The sequence below is a fragment of the Delphinapterus leucas genome, chromosome 6 (genome assembly GCF_059928025.1).
Source record: "Delphinapterus leucas isolate spDelLeu-1000000601 "Yukka" chromosome 6, BTC_Dleu_Yukka2, whole genome shotgun sequence".
NCBI lineage: Eukaryota > Metazoa > Chordata > Mammalia > Artiodactyla > Monodontidae > Delphinapterus > Delphinapterus leucas.
In genome coordinates this window covers 71,567,344-71,591,636 of record NC_143134.1, presented here as the reverse complement: position 1 = coordinate 71,591,636, position 24,293 = coordinate 71,567,344, and the positions used below count along the sequence as shown (strand labels likewise).

The 24,293-nt window shown below is 42.0% G+C and overlaps 1 protein-coding gene and 1 pseudogene across 4 annotated transcripts in view; both read right to left on the bottom strand.

Annotated features, from left to right (window-relative positions):
• The window catches only part of LOC111174638 (histone-arginine methyltransferase CARM1-like), a 286,474-nt gene that overhangs the window by 70,512 nt on the left and 191,669 nt on the right, over positions 1-24,293 (bottom strand). The window lies entirely within an intron of this gene.
• Positions 14,289-17,030, bottom strand: LOC111174515 (pancreatic progenitor cell differentiation and proliferation factor-like; annotated as a pseudogene).

The following is a 24,293-nucleotide window of genomic DNA, read 5'->3' as shown; positions in this document are numbered from 1 at the left end:
AAAAATGAAACAAATAAATTTATAAAAAATAATGGTGTTATATCTGTACTATGAATACGATTGAACAGTGAGAAAAAAGAACTACAGGTATTTGTGTTAACATAAATTAATTTCCCAAGCAGAATTTTTGGGAAGAAAAGAAACAGGTTGCTGAAGAATACATAGTATGATTCCTTTTATTTAAAAGGTCAGATGTATTCAAAAGTAAACTGCATTGATTAGGATATACTACTAAAACTCTTTTATGCTAAGATGTTGGTACTTTTGGGAGTGAAGAGAGGGCATGAAATTTGGGAGAGGCGTACAGGAATTTTAATACATGGTTATATTATTCTAGTTGTTACACTGGGTTGTGGGCATATGTGTGCTTTTTATATTTATATTCACCTTTATTTTTGGATGCAAAAAGTATTTTATAATAGGAAATTTAAAATTATACTTTTAATAGAAAAGTTTGAGATAATCATAATAAATGCAGATTTAAAAAGACAAACTGATTTCTGCAATCAGATAGAAGCTAACAGATACGAAAGACAGATTAAAACAAAGCAGCATAAAGGTAATTAATGTCTCTGAAGAATGGAAAAATCACTCAAAGGTATATTAAAATAAAATTCCCCTGAAGTAAAAAAAATGGAATCTGTTAACAGCAAAAACACATAGTGGTCATAAGAAAATGTCATACGGTAATAGCAACATGGAACTATATTCTGCTCAAGATTTTAGATTTAAAGAAAAAGGAATTAATTCCTTGGGCACCCTGCAGAAAAAAAAAATCACCTTAAGAGTGAAAGAAAATCAGGCTGGCATTAGACTGCTCTATAGTCATATTCATTTTAAAAAGGCAACAGGACAACATCTACAAAATTCAGAAGAAAAGAAAATTGTGACCAAAGGAAGATTAAATCCAGAGGAGGTACTATTCATATTTTCAACATGAAAGAAATCAGGATAGCACACATAAGCCCTTCCTCAAAAACTGCTTTGCAAAAAGTAAAAAATAAATTCGTATAATTAAGATATGAATTAAATAAAGAATTTGGTAATAAAGAAGCTATATGAAAAAACTAATGGTTTGATCATGGCAGAGCAATAGCGTTCGCTCCAGCTGTGATCTAATTTGCATTGTTTTCCAAGGCCTCCTAGGGTAGACTGCAGGGCTCTGTGGGACTAATGTTGAGTCCTGGATGTCAGAATTTTGGGTGGGTTCAGAGGTCACCCTGAGGTGTGAGAACCACCAGTGAGTTTGGAGCTGTATGAGAGTGGAAGGTGTAGTCCAGGCATGTGATTTTTAGGACCCAGGCAGAGTTCCTGGATAACTCAAGTGGAAACACCTTTCATGGCTCACCAGTCTTCACTGCTAAGGCAACAGAATCCCTCCCATGGACAAGGAGAGGTGGTGGAGTTAACATGTGGTTGGCAGAGTTCTACTGAAAAGGAGATTCAGATTTTTATGTGAAGCCAATTTCCATTAAAACTTAACTGAGCTGTATAGTTGATATGCAATGAAATTAACATACCTAAAATGTACAGTTTGGGAAGTTTTCATATTTGTAAAGCCACGGATCCATTATCATAATAACAAACATCCAACACGAATATCTACCTTCTGACATGTCTCCCAGGACTCCCAGGCAATTACAATTGATTTACTTTTTTCCCCACTCAATTAGTGTTTTCTAGACTGTTAATATCATTGGCACCTTAATGTTTACTTTTGTATTTGTCCTTTTCTTTCATGATGCATAATTATTTTGAGAATCATTTAAGTTGCAGGTATGAATAGTTCATTTCCTTCCTGAAAAATAACAAAAGGGGTTTTCTGGTTTGTTTGCAGTTTGGCCACCACAAATAAGCTTACTATGAACATGTGCATAAAATTCTTCATTTGAATATATGGTTTCATATTCTAAATTGAATGACTGTACCCTTATGCATTCCCGTCAACACTATGGAAGCATTCCAGTTCCCCTGTAGTCCTCACCAGTACTTGATTAGTACGGTCAGTAGTTAAAATGTTGCCTGTTTTAAAGTGTGTAGCGGTATCTCACCATAGTCTGATTGCATTTCCCCAATGATTCATAATGTTGAACATTTTTATTGTGCTCATTTGCCAGGTGTATGTCTTCTTTGATAAAATGCCTGTTCTTTTATTTATTAACTGAGAAGACAAAAGAAATGTGTTGGAACTTCACTTTTCGTCAGTGACTTTGCTGGGTGGGATAAATGTTTCTGCTATTCACACACACACACATACAAAAGACTAACGGTTTGAAATGAATCCATTTAATTACAGAACAAATACTAAACAGTTACATGAACTTTGGTTATATTTCAATGAGAATTACATTACACCTTGACAATATACCAATAAAAAAAATATATAACTAACAAAAGGTGCAGGAGGAAGGAGGAGGTATGAGAGTGTTAGTGACTTCATTTCTTTCATAGGAAGGAGTGAATTTTTATCATGAGGTTAAAAAAATACTTGGTTCCACAGTGAAAGAATTTATATGATCGTTATACTTAGTATGCTTTTTGGTGGGGGGTAAATTTTCTGAAGCAACCTATAAACAAAGCATTAAAGACTTAGTGAAGTCCGTATTCTAAATCTTGACAATCTAGAAATAATATAACCAAACAAAGCTGGGGGTTACACTAGCAGAGGAAAGTTCTTCCACTATTCCACTGAGGCTCAGCAGTGCAGGCAAAGCAGACAGTTCAGGCAACAGAAATACGAGTATTAGAGACATAAAGTTACCATGGTAACCAGCTAAAGAAATTAAATAACGGAAGTTCAGAGTCGTTCACACTGGGAAATGTGATCAGGCATGAGTGGAGTGAGTGCAAGACGATTACTTTTTATTTTAGACTCTCCTATACAGTTTGATTCCCCTTCCTCATGTTCAAGTATTACTTTAGTTTTAAATAGTCAGTGAGCAGTCCCCCAAACAACAGAACACCTAAACCGTTCTCTCCTTTCAACCCTGTTCCTTAGTGGGCATTCCAAATATCTGCTTAAATATTTTAAAAAGTCATATTAACCTTACTGTTAAAAAAATTCATTGGCTTTAGCTTACTTCAACAGAATATGTATGCTAAAGTTCTTTGCTAACTTGCTGCTCTGACCCCATCGTTTTATAACTCAGGAAACAGTCCTGGGGAGGTCAGTGTCCAAGCCCAGGACACACTACAAGGCAATGGCAGACTTGGGGGAAAGTGATTATATCTATCAATGTGTTTGAACAAGTTTAGTTTGTAACTGTTATCAGAGCTGGTAGCATTATGGGTTGGCTGCTTTCTGAGAAGGTTCTGAAGGGGAAGTACCTGGTCACTGTCCCTCCCCCTTTTCCTGTCCCTCTTGTCAGCGTGCAGCTGCCTCCTGCCTGTAATCAACACTGAGCATCCCATATGACCCCTCTTGGGCTACTGGTGTGTCATTCATAGTGTGCAGAAACCAGGGCCTTCTGGAATCTGCAGCCACGAAAGAGTAAACGGGCCCCCGGAGGAACCAGTGAGAGGTGTGAGTACAAAAAAACCTTTGCAAACAAGAGCTAGCTGGCAGGGCAAAGAGGACAACACACAGAGTGAGAAAGACAGAGAGTGACAGATGCAGAAGGATGCGGAAGGAGAGGCAAAGAGAGGGACGTTTTCTTGTTTCTCTTAGGGGTGACTTACGGGAAGAGTTCTTTGTACGGAGTGATTATACACCCCTTTATCGCTGCAGAATCGCCAAAGGTGGCAGAAGCAAGTAATGTGAAGCTTTCATGAGGGTAATGCTGCCAATCCTATAGTTTGGCTGCCAACAACAACAAAAACATTCTGGCAACTTCAATACTCATAGTTGTTTCCCTCTGATGATGTTCCAGAATGCTCAACGACTGGGGAATGAGAACATCAAGGAGGCAGACAAGCTGCCTAGACTTGGAAAGGATGCTTTGACTAAGTTATAAAACAAGCACTAAGAAATATGTAATGTCTGCAGAAGCAACTCAGAGTTGTATATACGTGTGTGTGTGTGGGTGGGTGAGAGGGGGGTTTGAACCTTTCTACATCCTATTAGCCAGGTAATTTGCCCTCCCTTGGAAGGTTAAGTTGTCCCCTGTAGACTCTAAGTATCTGACAGAAGGGGCCATGTCTACTTTGCTTGTCCAGCGGAGTGTCTGGAACATCGAAGGCATTTAATAAGTATTTGTTAATTACCTCACTAAAGGTGATATGGCAGCCCTTGGAAATCCAGCTTCCACCTTAGTTTGAAAAGATGATTCTGTGCCCTTCCCTTGCTCTTTGCTGCTCCTCTGGTAGCACATAAACGGAGGGTAAGTAGGTAAAAGGAATTTGGGGGATATTCTTTATGTCTCTCTAAACGCTGGCATATTTGGCAACAGAGAGAGGACAATTTAGGTGTTTCAGGAAAGTTTTAAAATTATGATATTTTAAAATGCGTGTCCTGTGGTGCATGCCCTTTCAGGGTATCTTGGCCTTTCAGAGTCTTAGAGCTATTTTTCAACCCTGTAAGCAAAACTAATGATGACGCAAGTAATTCTTGTCCTTAGAAATGGAAAGGAATTATATCTGGTAGAATGCAAATGATTATTGCCCTACAGATAGACAGTCTTGCACCTATTTGTAAATTCTTTCCAGCATTCCTCATTGCCTATAGATGTGGTTCTTTGACTTCTCCTTTGAACAGGTTTAATATCGTACCCATTTAACCTATTAATGAGTTAAATAAAATAGTTGTCACATTAATTTAATATTTGTATGGAGTCATGACTTTACATTAAAAAATACTTTAGCATTTTAATATACCATTTTCACTTTAGTGCTGGGACTTATTCTGTCACACCTCTTCACGACTTTTTTCCTCTTCCCTTTTCCTTTTCTTGTAGGTGTAATGTATAGCACATTAGCTAAGAGTACTTGCTTTGGAGATAACTGACCTGACTTCAAATCTCTGCTTCTCTATCTCCTAGTAATCTTGGTTAAATTAATTAATCTCAAGCCTTGGTTTCCACGTATGTAGAACAGGAATGATATCAGCACCTACTTTATGGGTTGCTCTGAGACAATGAGATAATGCATGAAAAGTGATTATACATGGCTTGGCACATACCAAGTGCACCATAGATGCTATTAACCCTCTTCTTTTTTGCCCTGTGGTGGGTGAACCAGGCTGTCAGCGATCAGTGTCTAGTAGGAGTGGGAGTGCGGAAGCAGGCAGTTGGTCAAGTCACCAGGCAGCAATTCTCCTTGACCATAAGCTTCCCTTTCTATGCTTTCCCCAGGAAGCCCCAAGTAATTTATACTTTGTGTGGCAATTGCTAGTTGCCTATCCAAATCCATTCTTGCCTTTCACCTTATTAATAAAATGCTTGTATTACTGTGGGCCACAATGTACCAGCTGAAGTACTATATTTCCCAGCCTCTCCTGTAGTGAAGTGTGGCTAATGCCCAAGTTCTTCTGGCCTCTGAGATGAGAGCATGAATTTGTTGGGAGGGACTTCCTGGGAGGTTCCTCCAAGGAGGGAGGAAAAGCTAGGGAAAAGACATTTTTGAGTCTTCCCTTTATCCATCCTATTGGCTAGAACATGGATTTGTTGGCTGAAGCTCCAGCAGCCATCTTGGACACTGAGGTGACTTGCAAGAGATAAGCCATGTACCAGGCCAGTGCAGCAGGAAGATGCAAGAAGCCTGGGGTTCCACAAATTTTGTGGAGCTGTCACACTGCCTTAGGTTCCCTCAACCAGACTTCCTTTGCATGGGAGAGAAAAGCTCCTGTGTGCTTAAGTCAGTGTTAATTTGGGTTTTGTGTTAGTTACGTGGAGATGAACTAACTGATAGATGCTGGGTGTCTTGTTCAGCCCAAGGGGCCTCTTAACCGTGTGAGTCATAACAGAACCATGTAGTTTGAGAACTCAGATCAATTTCTACCCTTTTGCTTTCAGCTGAGTTACCTGTGGGCTCCAAGGGAGCACACGGTAGTAGAGGACTTGTGTGGATGGGTGAAGAGTCTCCTCTTCTGTCTGTGCTTTTCCCTTTATACATATGAGTCATTTCTCCAGTGAGGCATTTTTTTTCCATCCATAAGCAATCTTCAGGGCTGTGAGTCTCCGGTGCAATTATGGTCATTAGAGAGATGTTAAATATCAGCATATGGATACAAAAATTAAATTCTGATTTGCCTCCTCTGGGCAGATATGGCAACAGTATTTAGTTGTATGATTACATAACTATGGTTATGGTTAGGTTATATAATTATATATTTATGTGATTATATTTGGTGGCTTTGCTTTTAGTAGAATCAATAATAACGTTAGACCCTTACCTATCACAATGCGTGTCCCATTTATTTTCTCGTATCTATTCCGTAACACTGTGAGTGAGGTGTTAATATTATTTCTACTTTACAGATATGAAAGCTGAAATTCAGTATGATTAATCCTATCAAGGCTACTCCTGTTCCGCTGTACCAACTGGTCGCTAAAGGAACGCTTGACTGAACTGAGATTTTTTAATGGCAAACGTCATTTAAAAGTATACAACAAAGAGCGTCTGAAGTTAGACGCTCAATATATAAAAATGACCGACAAATTATATTCTTCATTCTGCTGATCTGGAAGTTATAAAAACAATACCAGTAAACTGGCTATTGGTCAAAACAATGTGAGGAGCCTTGTTGAAAAAAATTATGCATCTATAAAATAATTCTGACAAAGCAACATTTTAACAATTTAAATATGAAGGAAGTGGGATTATTTGGATTGCATTTTCCACCAAATATGTGAGTATAAAAACTGTCTCAGGTGTCAACCAAATTTCAAATGTTTCATCTTCTCAAATGTGAAATTCAGCTAATTAGCCCATCCTTGGCTTTGAGAGCAATTAGTGACCTGAGAATATCTAGTGGTGCGATCTCCAGGCAGCTCTACAGAGCTCTGAAGACAGCAGATGAGTAGATGGGATTGTTCCTCCAGGGTGAGGGCGGATAAAATGCCTATGTCACAAAGATGTAGCCGAGGCATCCTGAATTTTCTTTTCTCCAGGTGCCTTTTAAGAAGAATACCCAGTCTAAAAAAGCTGCCTATGAAAGAACCACATTTCTAAAAGTTCATCCAAGCGGTATTATGAATAGGTGGAAGTATGTGTAACAACCACAAACAGATCTAAAGAAGTGTTAGCTTGGGCAGAACTCCATTACGGAGTGGCTATAATTAGGAGCTTATAGAATAAACACACGGACGCAGCAGGGCTCTAATAAGAAACTAGGCCTGAATCAAACACATTTACTCTACTCTTAAAACTCACAGACTCTTAGCATCTGCCTCTTGATACGTGTTCTTCCTCCTTCCCCACACCACTTCCCTTCTTACAGGGATGGTTCAGTAACACTGGACGTTTCAGAACTTCTTCCACATCTGAAGCCCTCTGGCTTCAGAGGAATATCCATCCACAGAGCATCTTCCTTCCAAGATGATCCCAGACCACACACTGTCCTAGTTAAGCTTGCCACAGAAAATTTCATCCCCAGGCCGTTAGTGCCTTAACTGACTTGTTATGTCCCAGAAATGTTTCAGCAAGATCTGACTAAAAAGGGACCTGGTGAAGTATTTCTGGAAGACCCTTCATCTCTTTCTGCCAGTTATCAATGACCTTAGTCCTCCTGCTAAGAAGTCCTAAGTTAAAGGTGAAGGATGCTTTTCCCTCTTTGTATTTCCTTCTCTCGATTTCGTTTTTTTTTTTGGGGGGGGGGTATCATGGTGGCTGCGTCGGGTCTTAGTTGTGGCACGCTGGATCTTCCTCGAGGGAAGCGAGATTTTTCATTGAGGCGCCGGCTCTTTTGTTGGGGCGTGTGGGCTTCTCTCTAATTGTGGCATGTGGATTTTCTCTCTCTAGTTGTGTCACGTGGGCTCCAGGGCACGTGGGCTCTGTTGTTTTTGCAGCACGCAGGCTCTCTAGTTGAGGCACGCGAGCTCAGTAGTCGCAGCAGGTTTAGTTGCCCCACAGCATGCAGCATCTTAGTTCCCCGACCAGGGATCAAACCCGCATCCCCTGCATTGGAAGGCAGATTCTTTATCACTGGACCACCAGGGAAGTCCCCCTTCTCTTGATTTGTTTTACTCTATAACTTCACAAAGACACTGTGACAAAATAAGAAATATATTTGATCCCTGCCCCTGGTGCCCCGACACAGAGCTCCTAAATCCCCTGGAATTTCCTGGGTGATAGAAGCATCCTTTGTTCTAATGAGCTGACTCTTGTTGGGCTCCTGGATAACTTCAGGATGGAGGATGGTCACCAGAAAGATCAAGCCATGATTAGAAACTTGGAGTGTTTAGTCCCATCCCCCATTGTCCAAGGATGGGAGAGGGGCTGGAGATTGGGTTAATAATAATCAATCGTGATCGTTCCTACATGATGAAGCCTCCACAAAAATCCCTCGTCTAGGGGGTTCAGAGAGCTTCCAGATTGGTGAATGCATGCACGTGCCAGTAGCACACCCCAACTCCATGGAGACAGAAACTGTACTTGGGACCCTTCTAGACTTCACCCTATGTACTTCTTTATCTGGCTGTTCATCTGTACCCTTTATAACATCCTTTATGATAAACTGATAAATGTACGTAGATGTTTCCTTAAGTTTTGCGAGCTGTTCTAGCAAATTACTGAAACTGAGTGGGTTTGTAGGAAACCCTGACTTAGTAGCCAAGTTGGACAGAAGTATGGGGACCCTGGGGACCCACCACTTGCGACTGGTGTCTGAAGCGAGGGCAATCTCGTGAAGCTGAGCCCTTCAACCTGTGGAATCTGACACCAACTCCAAGTAATTAGTGTCAGAATTGAATTAAATTATATGACACCCAGTTGGTATCCAGAGAGTTGGAAAATTGGTTGGTATGGGGGGAGAAACCCCACAAATTTGGTGTCATAAGAGTTGTGGGTAGAGAAACAGTTTTCCTTTAACACACATGCACAGTGATGATGCCTAGTCTTCTATCTTAACATGTGGGGACACTACTTGGCTAAGATACTCAGATAATTTCTCAGTATTAATAGAGTTGACCTCATGTGTCCCCCTTGTTTCACAGGGTTTGTTTATAAAACAGACTCAGGCTCTCATTCAAGTCTTGAGTTCAGTTTGAGATAATGCAATTTAGAATATACAAATATTGGCACTGAGCTCCAAGAGAGTAATTAAAGGGTAGGTTGTCAGAAACTCGAGTGATTGTAACCATTTAGCCTGAAGACAGAAGACTTGGGGTTTATAGGTTTATAAAATGTGATGGAAGAAGTGAAAGCACAGAAGAGACCTCCAAGACCACAATCATAGTTCAATGACCTCATCGTACAAGAGAGGAAACTGAGATGCAGAAAAGTGATGTGACTTGTGAATTTCAAGAAACCAAGGAGCAACCCAGTCAAGGCTAGAAGCTGAACTCACTGTCCCCCATCAGGAGGAAGATCCGAGTTGCTAGATCAGTCAGGATCCAGACTGTGCCTCACAGAGTTGCTGAATGACACTTGCACATCGTTTCCTTGTCCCAGCTTTACGCAGAATAATTCAACCGCCTTCTTCATCACTATAGCTGCTATGCAGACAAGCTGAGGGATTCTCCTGCTGATTTATTAGTCTCTAGTGGGCTGTGTTCCATATCATTTTCAAGCAAAGGAGAGAAAAGATTCCTACTAGCTAGGAAGTTGTGTGAAACACAGAGGTTAAAACAACATCTACCCTGAATAATACATTTAAAAAGTCACCCAGAGCATGTTATTCAGCCTGGCACCCAGATTTAAAGATTGCCAGATGGCCCAGCCTGGCCTCTGAGAAAGAAATGTCACATTGCGCTTCCCTTCTTTTTCCTGACTTGCACTGATAATACCACAAAGGAGTAGAGTAGAAAACCACAGAACCGCAGCATTCAATTATGCTAATAAATAAAGGTAAGCCACTCAGGCTGAATGCTCTCTCTATACCTGGATACAAAACGCAGCATTTGTATATGTAATACCAAATTCCCTAAGCATTTCTAAGAAAGCCAGAAACCTCAGGAAGAGATCAAGAAAGGGGAGGGGTTTCAAATACTTCCCAGGGCAAGCCTTTTGGGACCCAACTATGCGAATGGCATGGTAAAGTGTAATCTACCAAATATACTATCTCACAAAGCCAGATGGACTTTTAATTCCAGCCCCAGTATCACTCTCAATTGTCCCTACGTTTGGTTTAACCAATCAGTTCAAAGATTAGGTATCAGGCACAAAGTGCTCTGCTCTGTTGTACTACATGATGGGAGAGCATTACAAATACGACCAAGCAGAGGCCCTGGCCACTACAGGTTAGTGAAGGAGACAGACATATACACGGCCAAAAATAACAGCTAAGGCTGATGCAGGGCTTACCTATGTTTTGCACTATCTCAAGTGCCTAATATATTCATTTGTTTAATCACAATATCTCTACAAAGTAGGCTATATTTTTAATTCTATTTTGCTAATGTGGAAAATGAAAGTAGGTAATTTGCCAAGGGTCACTGTTATAGGTTGATTGTCTCTCCCCCCCTTAATTAATATGGCTGAAGTCCTAATCACCAGTACCTCTGAATGTGACCTTACGTGGAAATACAGTTGTTGCAGATGTAATTAAGTCAGGTTGAAGTGATTGGAGTGGGGTGGGCCCCTAATCCAACATGACTGGTCTCCTTATCAAAAAAGGGAAATTTGGACACCAGCATGCACACAGAGAGAACACCATGTGAAGATATAGGCAGAGATCGGGTTGATACAGCAGAAGCCAAGGAACGCCAAAGATTCCAGCACACCACCAGATGCTAGGAGAAAGGCATGGAACGCATCCACCCTCATAACTGTCATAAGGAACCAACCCAGCCGACACCTTGATCTCAGTCTCCTAGCCTCCAGAGCTGAGACAATAAATCTATGTTTAAGCTACCCAGTGGTACTTTGTTACAGCAGCCTTAGCAAGCCAATAGAGTCACCAAGCCAATAAAAAATAAACAGAAACCCAAGCAGCCTGGTGCCGGAGTCTCTGCATTCATAACCATTTCACTAAACTGCTTACACTATTTAAAGCATTGAGCTAAACACCATACACTTCCTTACATATAAGGCAGAAAGAGAGCCACGTAAGGGATATATAAGCCAAGTCAGTTCAAAGAAAGATTTTGAGTAACTTAATACAAAACATTCATTCCATAAAGCATTTGTTGAGAACTTACAACTGTAGAGACTCAAAAAGTGTAAGGTGTGTCTCTATTTTCATGGAATTTAATAATCTAGTTGGATCTCTGAACAGCTAAATGAAAATGTACTGAATTAGGGAGGCTTGACATCACAAGTTTATAAAATCCAGAAGGTCACACAGGAGCTATGAGGTTAACACTGGGGTAGGAGGAGATTCTGAGCAGAGAAAACAACGAGTATACCGTCACAAAATCACAAACTGGAGATGGCAAGGCAAGGAAGAGAAGGCCCAGATGTCGAATAAACCATGTAAGGCTGGATTAGTGCCACTAACGTCTAGAAAGCAGCCCTGGGCTAGAGCCTGCCGCCTCTGTTGCTAGCCCAGGCCACCCTCTTGTCACCACGCTGATTTCTTGTTTCTCATTCATGTCCACTCTGGCTGCCTGACTCCTCAGATCTAATCCTCAGCTTCTATGACCATCTCACACCTGCCAGGCTTTCCACCCCCTGCTTCAAGGGCTTCTTGGCTTTGTCTCCAGCTTTTTTGGGGGGAAATCATTTAGTTCTTTTCTCTGGTTCCACATACCTGGCCACTAGGGAGCTGGGACAGCCAAGTCTGCCTGGGTCAGGCAGTTAAGGGAGGGGAAGGGGCCAGGCCACTTGTCAGGATAAGGGGAGGGAGGTGAGTTGTTATGGGCTAATTGTGTACCTCCCCCGCCCCCCAAGTTCATATGTTAAGAGTCCTAACCCCCTAGCACCTCAGATGTGCTGTATTTGGAGAGAGGGGCCTTAAGGAGGTAATTAAGTTAAAATGAGGTCATTAGGGTGGGCCCTAATCCACACACAAACACAGACCCAGACCCTAGTCCTGACAGAGACACACACAGAGAAAAGTCCACGGGAAGACACAGGGACAAGACAGCTGTCTACAAGTTAAGGAGAGAGGTCCCAAAAGAAACCAACCCCGCTGACACCTTGATCTTGGACCTCTAGCCTCCAGAACTGTGAGACAATGAATTTCTGTTGTTGAAACCGTTCAGTCTGTGGTACTTTGTTATGGCAGCCCAAGGAAACTAATATAGGTGATATAGGAAAAGAAAAAGGACATATTTGTCAGTGAATCCTCTCTGTCTCTGGGGCAGCTCTGGTTCCTGGAAGAGAGTCAAGATCAAGAGACTGGGCCTTTCTGCATGCCAGCTGTGGAACAAAACCCCCAGCCAATTAAGGCTCTGGGAAGCGGGAGGCTCAAGAGAGATGGATCTTATCACCGTCCCCTCCTCTTACTATAAAGACTGAATCAGACTCACCTTTAGGACTGTTGTCACAATAAGGTTAAGTGTGATTCCAAACACCTTGCCCATCTCCCCAACACACATATTCGTTTTCTCAGAAGCTGTCATTTATCCCAGTTAGAGTTCAAGGCCTAAAATGCAAAGGGATTAAGAGGGTGAAATTCAGTGACACAAGAGTAACCCAGCTGATCAACCAACAAGGGAAACTGAGTTATTTCTTCTTCCCTGTTTTGGCTGGAAAAGCAGGAGGCACTGGGTTCTGGAAGCAGGAGGAGTGTTCACAACAGAGACGAATGCAGTGTGTGCGTACGTGTGTGTGCATGTGTGTGCGTTTGGGAAGACGGCTATGGAGATGGCGCCTGGAGACACAGCAGTAAGATTTTTAAACCTCCTGCCTAGCATTGGCCTTATCCACCTTCAACAGGGTCGTTGTGCAAGTATTTCTGTTTGCACTCACACCCACTCGCTGCTGAGCTTCCAAGGATTTATGAAGATTTCTTTTGTGACTTCATTATAAAGGTGCTTCCTTCCCAAGGGATCCATTCATCAAGGTACCATGGTAGTGTGCTTCCTGCCTTTGGCCTTGCCACGAAAGCCCTTTCAAACAAACTGTGCACAGCTGCAACACAGAGCGTGCTGCCTCAAGCACACGAATTAAATTAAACATCATTCAGTAAGTATGAGAAAGAGGCTGTCGAGGCATCAGGAGGAAAGTGAAAAATCCAATTTGTCCTGATCCTTCCTTGACATAATCTGCATATTTGGAGCTACTGGGATCTGCTCAGAGTGAAACATTTCTCCAGGAGAGGGGCTGTGTCTTATTCTTCCAGAATATCCCCTAGCACCAAGCCAGGGTCATAGTAGCACTCAGCAAATGCATATTGCAGAACTATTCACAGTGTCACCATAAAGCTGTTGTCTGGCAGGTGCAACCTCGTTCCAAAGTAACAAGCACCCATTTCTAGGTTTAATACGAAACGGTTTTTGTCACTGACTGCGATTTGCTAGTAACCTCTTGCCTGTTTACTATAACTTTACTTTCACCTAACTAAGCGTGTGGAACAATGCTGGCCTGCCAAAAGCATTAATGTACGCTTGTAAATAATGGGGCTTTGTGTCCAACTTGGAATAAGAACAGCAGCATTTGGACAATGCTTCACGGTTTGCAAAAGGCTTTCACATGCTTTATCTTATTTAGAGCCAGGCAGGTATGTGTTTGAGCCTTGCGTTCATTTCACCTGAGCAGGACCTGCTCTTCCTGGGAATTTCTGGGCAATTCTTCCTCCCCTATTCTGATCCTTCAATGCTGGTGAGGCTGCCAATTACAGCCAGCTTCCCCCCACCGCCCAAGCCACAGAAGTGGGCCTGGGACCCAGGCCAGGCAATCGCAGCACTCCCATTCCCTGGACAACAATGATGAGAAGGATAGGTAGCTAGACTAATCAAAATCCTTTCCCGAGATTTTTTCAACGTAGACCTAGGGGAGAAGGTTACTTGTCTTCTGAGTCATGCATCTGAAAGGATGTTATTCAGGGGCTGCTGCTGGTCTTCCCCTCCACATGTAGATGGACTGTCTATGGTAGGAGCATAAATCCAACATAGAGAGAAGGAAGCAGAGGTAAAGTGGGGGAGGAGAGAGAGAGGGAGAGAGGGAGGGGGAGAGAGAGGGAGGGGGAGAGAGAGGGAGGGGGAGAGAGAGGGAGGGGGAGAGAGAGGGAGGGGGAGAGAGAGGGAGGGGGAGAGAGAGGGAGGGGGAGAGAGAGGGAGGGGGAGAGAGAGGGAGGGGGAGAGAGAGGGAGGGGGAGAGAGAGAGAGAGAACGAACCTCATTTGGATGGCTAACCACTTCCCCTCTGGACTCCGTGGTTATGTGAGGCAATAAATTCTTTTTTCTCTTAAGCCAATGTGAGTTACACTTCTGTGATTTGCAACCTGAAGCCTAACAGATTTTACAAAATTAGTCTCATCTTTGAAGCTGAAGAAACCAAACTGTTTTCCTATTGCTCACAAATATTCTCTTCCCCTTCCTGTGACCCATTCCCATCAGGCTTGGTCATGTGAGTTGCTTTAGTCAATAAAATAAGCCATAGCCATGGACATGGGAGCAAAAAAATAAACCTTTTGTTGTTGTTAGGCCCCAGAAGTTGGAGTTTTTTGTTACTGTAACAGAACCTTGAGGAAAAAGCCTTGCCTATCCTGACAGATACACCTACATTAAATGCTACAGCCCATATATCAACCTAGGCTGTTTGATTCCAAATTCTACAGTCCTTATTTACACTATGCCAGGCTGCTTGTGGTAAATCTAAGCTCTCTAAGTTTTCCAAAGTATCGCTGAAAAATAAAAACCATAACACAACACAACAAAACAAAACAAACCAGTCTCATGGAAAACCATAGGTAGTGCCAGGATGACTGATATAAACAATGACCAAGCTAATAACAAGAACAGCTAATATTAACGTCCACTAAAAGGGAGCCTTAATGAGAGCAGAGACCTAGGATATCGTGTTATATCCTCAAAAGTTAGCACAGTGCCTGGCACGCTGTGACGCTCAATAAATATCTGTTCGACGTTAAAGGGAAGAGTCCCGCTTGCAGACTCCATGCTCAATGGTTTACACACTCTCATTGTATTCATTTACTCGACAGAAATGTACTGTGCGCCTCCTATGTGCCAAGCACAGTTGTAACCACTGTGGACAATGCAGACAACACAGACCAGGTCTCTGCTCTCACACCCCTTCTATTCTACAGTGCGGTTGCTTATGTCAGCGTTATTGACGTCTGGAGCCAGATAATTTTTTGTTGGGGGCTTCTGTCTGGAGCATTTGAGGTGCTTAGCAGCATCCCTGTCCTCTGCCCCTTTCTCCCAATATGACAACCCCAAAACGTCTCTAGACACCGATAAATGTCCCCAGGGTGGCCAGATCAGCCCAGACTGAGAGACACTGGGCTAGTGGTAGGAGACAGACAAGCGGGCTATTGATTTGAAATATTTTAGGGTATAAAAGTGCCATTAGTGAACATAGAGCGGGTAAAAGAATAACGAATGGTCCAAAGGAAGGTGCTTCTTCACTGAGTGACCAGGGAAGACCTCGGTTCTACGTTAACGTTTGAGGAGAACTGTGGAATGAGTGCCAGCCCTGTGGCCGCTTGGGGGAAGGATTTTCCTGTAAGAGGGAACAGTGAGAGCAAAGACCAGGAGGAATAGGAAGTGTGCCTATTCCTTCAGAGAAGAGCAATAAAGGCAGAAAGGCTGGGGCAGAGTGAGCGAGGGGAAGTGTGGTAGGAAACGTGGTTGGGGAGGGGGGCAGGGGGGAGGCCAGTGGGAAGGACTCTGGACTCAACTCAGGCTAGTCTGGGGAGCCTCTGGAAGGTTTGAGCAGAGGAGTGCCAGGTTCTGACATATCCTTTTAAAGAATTTACTCAGGCCTCAACGTGCAAAACAGAACAAAAGGGACACGGACAGCAGCAAGAAGACTAGTTAGGAGGCTAATCTGCTCTTCTGGGTAAGAGACGGCTTTGCCTGGAGGGGAGTGGGGAACAGTGGGTGGGTTCAGGATATACTTGGAAGGAAGAGCTTGCTAGATCTGATGTGCTGCGTACGGAGAAAGAGAGAAAGGAACAGATAATCAGATGTACTATCATTAATAACCTCATTGTACAAATGAGGAAACCAAAGAGCAGAGAGCTGAAGCAGCCTGTGCAAGACCATAGCTAAGTGGATGGTAGAGCCAGCCTTTCCCCCAGACAGACACCGATATCAGAGCCTACACACTTTTTTTTTTTTTGCTGTCTGCTTGGAGTTTATTTTCCACTTGGTGCAAGGCACAGGGTTATAGGCTGTCAGTAAGGCTCTCATGTGGCTTGGATAGTAAAGAATGGGGTCTTCTCAACTTCCTTTTTGGTGTTTTGCTGTTTTGATATTAAAGAACCCAACTGCTTCCATTGGCTGCAGTCTGCTTAGTCTGGGGCAGGGGAAGGAGGGGCGGGGTTCTGAGAAGCCTAGCGCCTAGTAAGGAAGCCTGGCAGCTGGCGGTGGCCCTTCAGGACGGGGGCCTGCCGGGGGTTTTGTCAGGCTGGCCGCCAGGCTGCTACTTGCCCACGGCTTCCCGAGCCAGGTCACAGATGATCACTGCCGGTGGAGGCCTGGGCAGATTCTGAGTGCTGGCGAGACTCCAACACTGTGGCCACGAATGGGAGAGCGGCCTTCCCGAAAAAGCAGCCAGCCCACCAGTGTCCAGGGTGGGCTTTGGGGAGACGGGGTGGAAGGGAAGGGCTTCCGCAGGAGCTGCGAACTGGAAGTGGAGCCCAGGCGGCGCCGGCAGTAGTCGTGGGTGGCCACGAGCGAGCTGCGGGAGGGGATGGCTGCCGCGCTCGTCCTCGTGGGTTGGTGGAAACCTCGGGGGCGACCCCTCGCGGGCCTCGGCGTTGGGGACGGGGGCGCTAGGCCACGGGGCCCATCTGCGCAGGAAACCGCGGGCGGCCGCTCCACGACCCAGAGGCACGGGGCCCAGAGCCTACACTCGTGATCTCTATTTTATATGCCAATCACAGGACTGGCAGCGGAGGTGGGGGAGGGGGGGAAAGCAAACTGAGGAGCTCCAGTTACCCATTTTCTTCCGACATAGCACCCTGTCACCCTCTTTCAGGGTCCAGGACATCCCAGACATACCCCTATAGTCATCATACAGAAACAAGCACACAAGACAGTGGCAGACCTGACCCTTCTCATTACTAGCTCTTGTTAGATGCATGCAAAAATAATGGATATTTAATGCTTACAAGAAGACAGCTTAAAAGATTCAAAATTACAAAGAAAACTTTTTGAAATATATATTTACACCCAATATCATTCACAACAAAGCTCACCTTAAGGTTATATATATATATAAGGTGCTAGTAAAAAGCATCTAGATTTGTAAGACATTTAAACAGCTCATCATCTGAGATACAGAGACAAACTTTTACAATTTTTTTTTGAACAACTGTTTAAAGGAATACATTACTCAACCCAGTTCTGCATAAAATTTCTCCAAGCTTTATATGCCATTTCTGAGGTTCCTTACATAATAACAAATGATCAAAGCCACACATCAATGAGAAATACTGGTTCTTCCGGCTGTGGTAAAAACGACTGAAATAATACATGGAAACAATATAGCAAAGAAGTAAAATGCATTCATCTATTAGCAAATATTATTGACAACTCAGAGGAAACATTGTTGATGATTTTAAGAAACAATTCAGAAAAAATATACTATGTGGAAGCTTTGCTACGTTTGTATTAAATACAGATGTTCCTAACGTAAGTTATGTTAAATTCTAGATTCTGTTTCAAAAACAGGTACCAGAACAACTGTTTTTCTGAGAACCCACTAAAGAAACCATGTACTGAAGAAGATTCATGATCTTTAATAATATCAATGTATGGGAAAACTGTGTACATGTAACCACTGATGGAGCAGTTATTTTGGTGCCAATTTCTAAAAAATTCACATAAAGAGAATGTTTCAGAGATAGCTCCACACGTGAAATTCCTTCACGGCATCATATATCAGTAAGTTATTAAAGACGAAAAGTTTAAGTAAGAAGTCCACATGGGCTATGGGATGTCATCGATGTGAATAATTTTATGTTTTTTAAGAAAGCCTTTACGAGACAGTACACTGTTTATAGTACTTCGTAATAACATAGGGATGTCCTGGGAAATTTTTACAGCAATGAGCCTTTGCTGGCTATTTCATAGCAAAGTATTTATAAGAGCTGCTCCACTTACAAATGAATCATGGAATTTTCTTGTTAAAGACAAGAGCTGTAATTTGCTTAAATTTTCTATGATGACATGTAGCTGTCAGAATTATTCTACCAGCAGGCACTTTTGAAAAAATAAACTTAATTTGCCCTTTCAAAGATGACTTTTAGTAATGAATGAGGGAGGAACAAGTTTTCAAGAGAAACTCATGCTATCGAAAGAACATTTTGAAAATTGTTGTTTTGGGATATTTCATGGCTTCATGATTTCTTTTCTGAAAATGACATAAAAAGTCTCAGATCGGAAAAATTTTTAAAACTTGGAAGTATGATTTTCTAATTTGCTTAAAAATCTTCCAAAAGAAGAATTTTAATAATTTTAAACCTATTTCTTAAAAATGTAACACCTTCTGATTAGTTTGTAAGACTTTTTGATTGACTATCAGAGAAAAGAGATATGTATTAACTAAATTTTATTTGAGTTGCATAATGGTAGAGGGGTTAAAAATTGAGTATTGTGATTTATTTAGTTCAAATTATTTTGCCCTTCTTCCATTTTAATTTACATGTATTTGTATGTTTTCCACCCAGCAGCAACAGCCCTACATATATTTAATACAGAACCAGACTAGGCTTCTCAGAGCCCCGTCCCTCCTTCCCCTCCCCCAGACTAAGCAGGCTGCAGCCAATGGAAGCAGTTGGGTTTTTTTAATTATCAAAACAGCAAAACACCAAAAAGGAAGTTGAGAAGACCCCACTCTACTATCCAAGCCACATGAGAGCCTTACTGACACCCCATAACCCTGTGCCTTGCACCAAGTGGAAAATAAACTCCAAGCAGGCAGCAAAAAAAAAAAAAAAATAAAAGTGCGTAGGCTCTGATATCAGTGTCTGTCTGGGGGAAAGGCTGGCTCTACCATCTACTTAGCTATGGTCTTGCACAGGCTGCTTCAACTCTCTTCAACACAACTACCATTTGCGTTGCATAATGGTAGATGGGTTAAAAATTGAGTATTGTGATTTATTTAGCTCCAATTATTTTGCCCTTCTTCCATTTTAATTTACATGTATTTGTATGTTTTCCACCCAGCAGCAACAGCCCTAAATATATTTAATACAGAACCAGACTTTTAAATCACATTATCACCAAATATTAAATCAATACTTAAAATCACACAACTCTATAGGTTTTTGTGTGCTATTAGTGAAATACATATGTTTTAAAATATCATTGATTTTCATCCTTGTCTCATCTTTTCCTCCCTTTTCATGCATTTTATTCCCAGTTCTTATATTACTGCACGAACTAAGACTTCCAGTACAAAAGTGAACAGAACTTTTGTTTTTTAAAAAGCATGTTTACTGAATGCTTGTTGAATAATTTAAATACAATGAAACACACTCATTTTAAGTGTATATAGTTTAATATGTTTTAATAAATACGTGTACCCAAGTAACTACCACCACAATCAAGATATAGAAAATATCCAGCACCCCCGATTTCCTTCACAGTCAATCCTGACCCCTCCTTCACCCCACTCACCACCACCTACCCTCAGGCAACCACTGCTGTGCTTTTCTCTATTAGATTAGTTCTGCCTACTTCAGTATTTCATATGAATAAATTAATATGCTCTTTTGTATCTGGCTTGTTTTACTCAGCATAGTATTTTTGAGATTCATCCATACTGTTATGTATAAAAGGAGTTTATCAATTTGTATTACTTAATAGCATTCCATTGTTTGGATGTACTATTACAACCGGCTTGTCCTTTCATCTGCTGATGGACATTTGGGTTGCTTCTAGCTTTTCATATACAAATCTCTGTGGAAACATATATTCCACAAAGAAATTCCTTACTTCATTTAGGTAACCACCAAGGAGTGGAACTGCTGGGTCACAGGGGGAGTGCATTTTTAACTTTAAGAGAAACTGCCCAATTATTCTCGAAAGTTCTTATGTCATTTTACGTTACCACCAACGATGTATGCAGGTCCAACTGGCTTTGTCGTCAGTCTTTTAAACTTTAGCTATGTGCGGGTGTATAGTGGGATCTCATCATTTTAACTTTGGAGTATGTTTATAATGTACATAATATGTGAGTACAATAGTACATACATAGTTTTCAAAATAAACTTATCTATATATAAATATATGTTGATGGGATAGCTAAAAATGTACACCAATCAGGATACACAAGCAGAGCTTTGCACATACATAACCACCGTAAGGACCAGGTCCCTGCCTTAAGTACTAGCCACTCCAACACACAGGAAGTTGCTTTTTTAAATACTACATTATGGTGGTTTTGAGGTTTAAAATGTTTTACTTTTTAAAAGAATCTCAGGAGGAGAGAGAACAATATCCTGCTTTCAGTTCCAAGTTCGATACCTGTCAGCAGAGGCTGCCTGTTTGCTGGGGCAGAGGGGAGACTGTGCTGCGTGTTTTTGCTCCAGTTTCACGTACCCTGTGGTGCTGGCTTTAGTTTCACCCGTGATTGAAGTTCATTTCCACAGAGGGTGACCCTAAAGAAAAACACGTTTCCCCTTCCAGCACTGCCCCAGGAGGTGGCTGGGCCCCAGCAGTTTCTTGGGCACTTTACTTGCCGTCCACACTAAAGTTTAGGGACACTAATCTGTCATTTCATGGCTTGTTGGCAGAAAAGCAGCAGTGCAAATACCAAGAAGCCTCAGCGGTAAGTCCGTTTCAAGCAGGTCAGATGCCCAGTAATACGCGCAGTGTGACAGTTTAATCAGAGAATCGTGCGGTATTATTGCTTCTGCCTGAGAGGAGCAGACTTTTTTCTTTTCAAGAAAGCTCTTTTCAGATGGCCATTAGGTTGTTGAATGAGGAGCAGCACAAAAGAAATGGCGGCTCCTTGTGGTCTTTCAGATCATTAAAAGGTAACCCAGGTGGCAACACCAGTTATCATTTCCTCAGCTACAGTAGATGAAAAGAGCAAGATTGGACACCAATCTGAGGCTACACGATGGCCAAACCATCAGCCAGAGCAAAAGAGGATTCATCAATCCTGCGGAAAATGAGGAATCAAAGTGATTACTTAGCATCGTGTGCGGAACCCAAGCTGTTGATGTGACTGAATTTTTTCCTCTTCAGGCGTTGCTCTGGTCTTCCAAGGGTCTCACACTGCTAAACACCGATACTGTTTTTTTTCCCTCTCTTGTGGGACTTCCTATAGGGTGAAACTCTTGAGCTACCTGGAACTGGCTGGGGAAAGTAAAGTTGGGGTGGGGATGGGAGTGTGAAGCAAATTCACAGCTAGAGCTGAAGGGAGTTAGTTCTAAGACATCAAGACATTGTTAGCAACCACTAGTAATCAACCATCTGAATGCTTGTTAGTTTCACTCCCCAGGAGAGTTCAAATGACACCTTTCTTATTTGGACAAATTTAAGTTACAGTCTATACCACCTTCCCTGCTCTGCTTGCCAAGAAAACGTGTAGCCTAAATCACAATTCCCCTAAAATGTGTAGCTGCCACCGCAGAAAAATGCTTCAGGTCAACAAACACTTTCTGCAAACATGCTGCTTCTCTCTTCTCATGGCCAGAATCAAACTGGCCCTGAAATGGGGGCCAACAGCAGCTCTGCACCATGGGGGCTGCTAGGAAGGAAGAGAGGGGCAAGAAGGTGAGTGGCTGTGAGCTGAGACTCTTGTCTTAAGGAAAGTAGATTTCAGAAGCTGCAAAGTGAGCTAAGGAGCTGCGTGGGTTATGGTTTAGATATGAAGACGCGTCAATGTTGGAAATAAGGACAGTTTCCCACAGCAGAAGAAAGGCAACTGTAGATGTGGACAAAGCCCTTACTTATATAGGCCCCCTCTGGAATTTGAAGGAATCGGACATCAGCTTCAGAAGGTTTTCTTTTAGCCTCCAGACCCTTCTTTAGATAAAAGTTGATCCAGAAACCCAGTAAGTAAAACAGATAAAAGGGGTATTGCTCTCCTAACCATCAGGGAAATGCAGGTCAAAATCACCATGGGACATCACCTTAAATAGGATGGCTTTTCACAAGTAATAGCAAAAAAATAAGTTGGTGAGGATGTGGAAAAATTGGAACCCTCCTTATACATTGTTGGTGGGAATATAAAATGGTGCAGCCACTATGGAAAACTGGAGTTCCCACAGAAAATTAAAAATAGAACTACCGTAGGATCTATGAATTTCAATGCTGAGTGTATATCCACAAGAAGTGAAGTCAGGACCTTGAAGATATATCTGCACTTGTATTCACTGCTGTGTTATTCACAGTAGAAAATGTGGTATATGCATACAATGGAATAGTAGCCAGCCTTAAACAAGAAGGCAATCCTGCCATTTGCTACAACATAAATGAACCTAGAGGACATAATGCTAAGTGAAGTAAGTCAATCACAGAAGGAAGAACACTGTATGCCTCCCCTTACATGAAGTATGTAAAACAGTCCAACTCATTGAAGCAGAAAACAGAACAGCGTTGCTAGGGGAGGGAGAAATGGAGAATTGTTTTCCAATGGGTATACAAGTTTCTGTCATACAAGATAAGTAAGCTCTAGAGACCTGTACAACACAGCACCTATACTTAACAAGGCAGCACTGTGTACTTTAAAATATGTTCAGAGGACAGATCTCATGTAAAGTGTTATCAAAAAAAAACAAAAACAGAAGAACACAAGGAAGTTTTTGCAGGTGATGGATATGTTTAGTAACTTGGTTCTAGTGATGGTATCATGGATCATGCATACATCAAATTCTTCAAGATGTATATACACTTCAAGTGTGTGTGCAATTTAAAAATATCAAGTATGCTTCAATCAAGCAAAAAAGGGGGGGAGGTGTTAAAGGAAACAAAACCACTGTCTCAAAAAGATATCTGGGGCTTCCCTGGTGGCGCAGTGGTTGAGAGTCCGCCTGCCGATGCAGGGGACACGGGTTCGTGCCCCGGTCCGGGAAGATCCCACATGCCGCGGAGAGGCTGGGCCCGTGAGCCATGGCCGCTGAGCCTGCGCGTCCAGAGCCTGTGCTCCACAAAGGGAGAGGCCACAACAGTGAGAGGCCCGCGTACCACAGGAAAAAAAAAAAAAAAAAAAGATATCTGCATTTCCACGTTCACTGAAGCATTATCTACAATAGCCAAAAAACGAAACAAGCTAAGTGACCATCAATGGATGACTATATAACGAAGTTGTGATCTATCTATCTACCTATCTATCTATAAATAATGCAATATTATTCAGCCATAAGAAATGAGGAAATCCTACCGTTTGTGACAACAAGGATGGACCTTGAAGGCATTATGCCTCAGACAGAGAAAGACAAATACCATATGATCTCACTTATATGTAGAATCTAAAAAAAAAACCCAAACAACAAGAACAACCCCACCAAACTCATAGAAAAAGAGATCAGATTTGTGGTTACTAGAGGTGGGGGGCTGGTGGAGGAATTGGAAGAAGGTGGTCAAAAGGTCAAACTTCCAGTTATAAGATAAATAAGTACTAAGGATGTAATATACAACATGATGACTACAATTAATACCGTGGTATGATATATAGGAAAGTTGTTGAGAGTAAATTGTTAGAGTTCTCATCACAAGGAGAAATCTTCCTTTTCTTTTTATTGTATCTATATTAGATGATGAATGTTAACTAACCTCTTGTGGTAATCATTTCACAATATATGTAAATCAAACCATCATGTTGTACACCTTATTCTTATACAGTGATGTATGTCAACTATTTCTCAATAAAACTGGAAAAAAAAAGAAAATTGAGGTTAAAAATGAAAGCAAACTTTTTAAAAAGTGAAAGGAAAAAAAAAAAGTCAAGTTGTTTTTAACCAAGTCTCAATGGAGTGCAGAATACATCTGTTATTAAGATTTTAGTCTTTCTGGCTATTTACTAAATTAGATGTAATAACGTTTACCCATCATTGTAAAAAGAGGGTGTTGCTCTCACTTTAGGAGGCTTGGGGCAGGTAGGCTCTCACTGCTGCTGTTCAAGCTCCTTTCTCTCTCTAATTCAGCCCCTGAAGGGTCTCCTTGATGCAT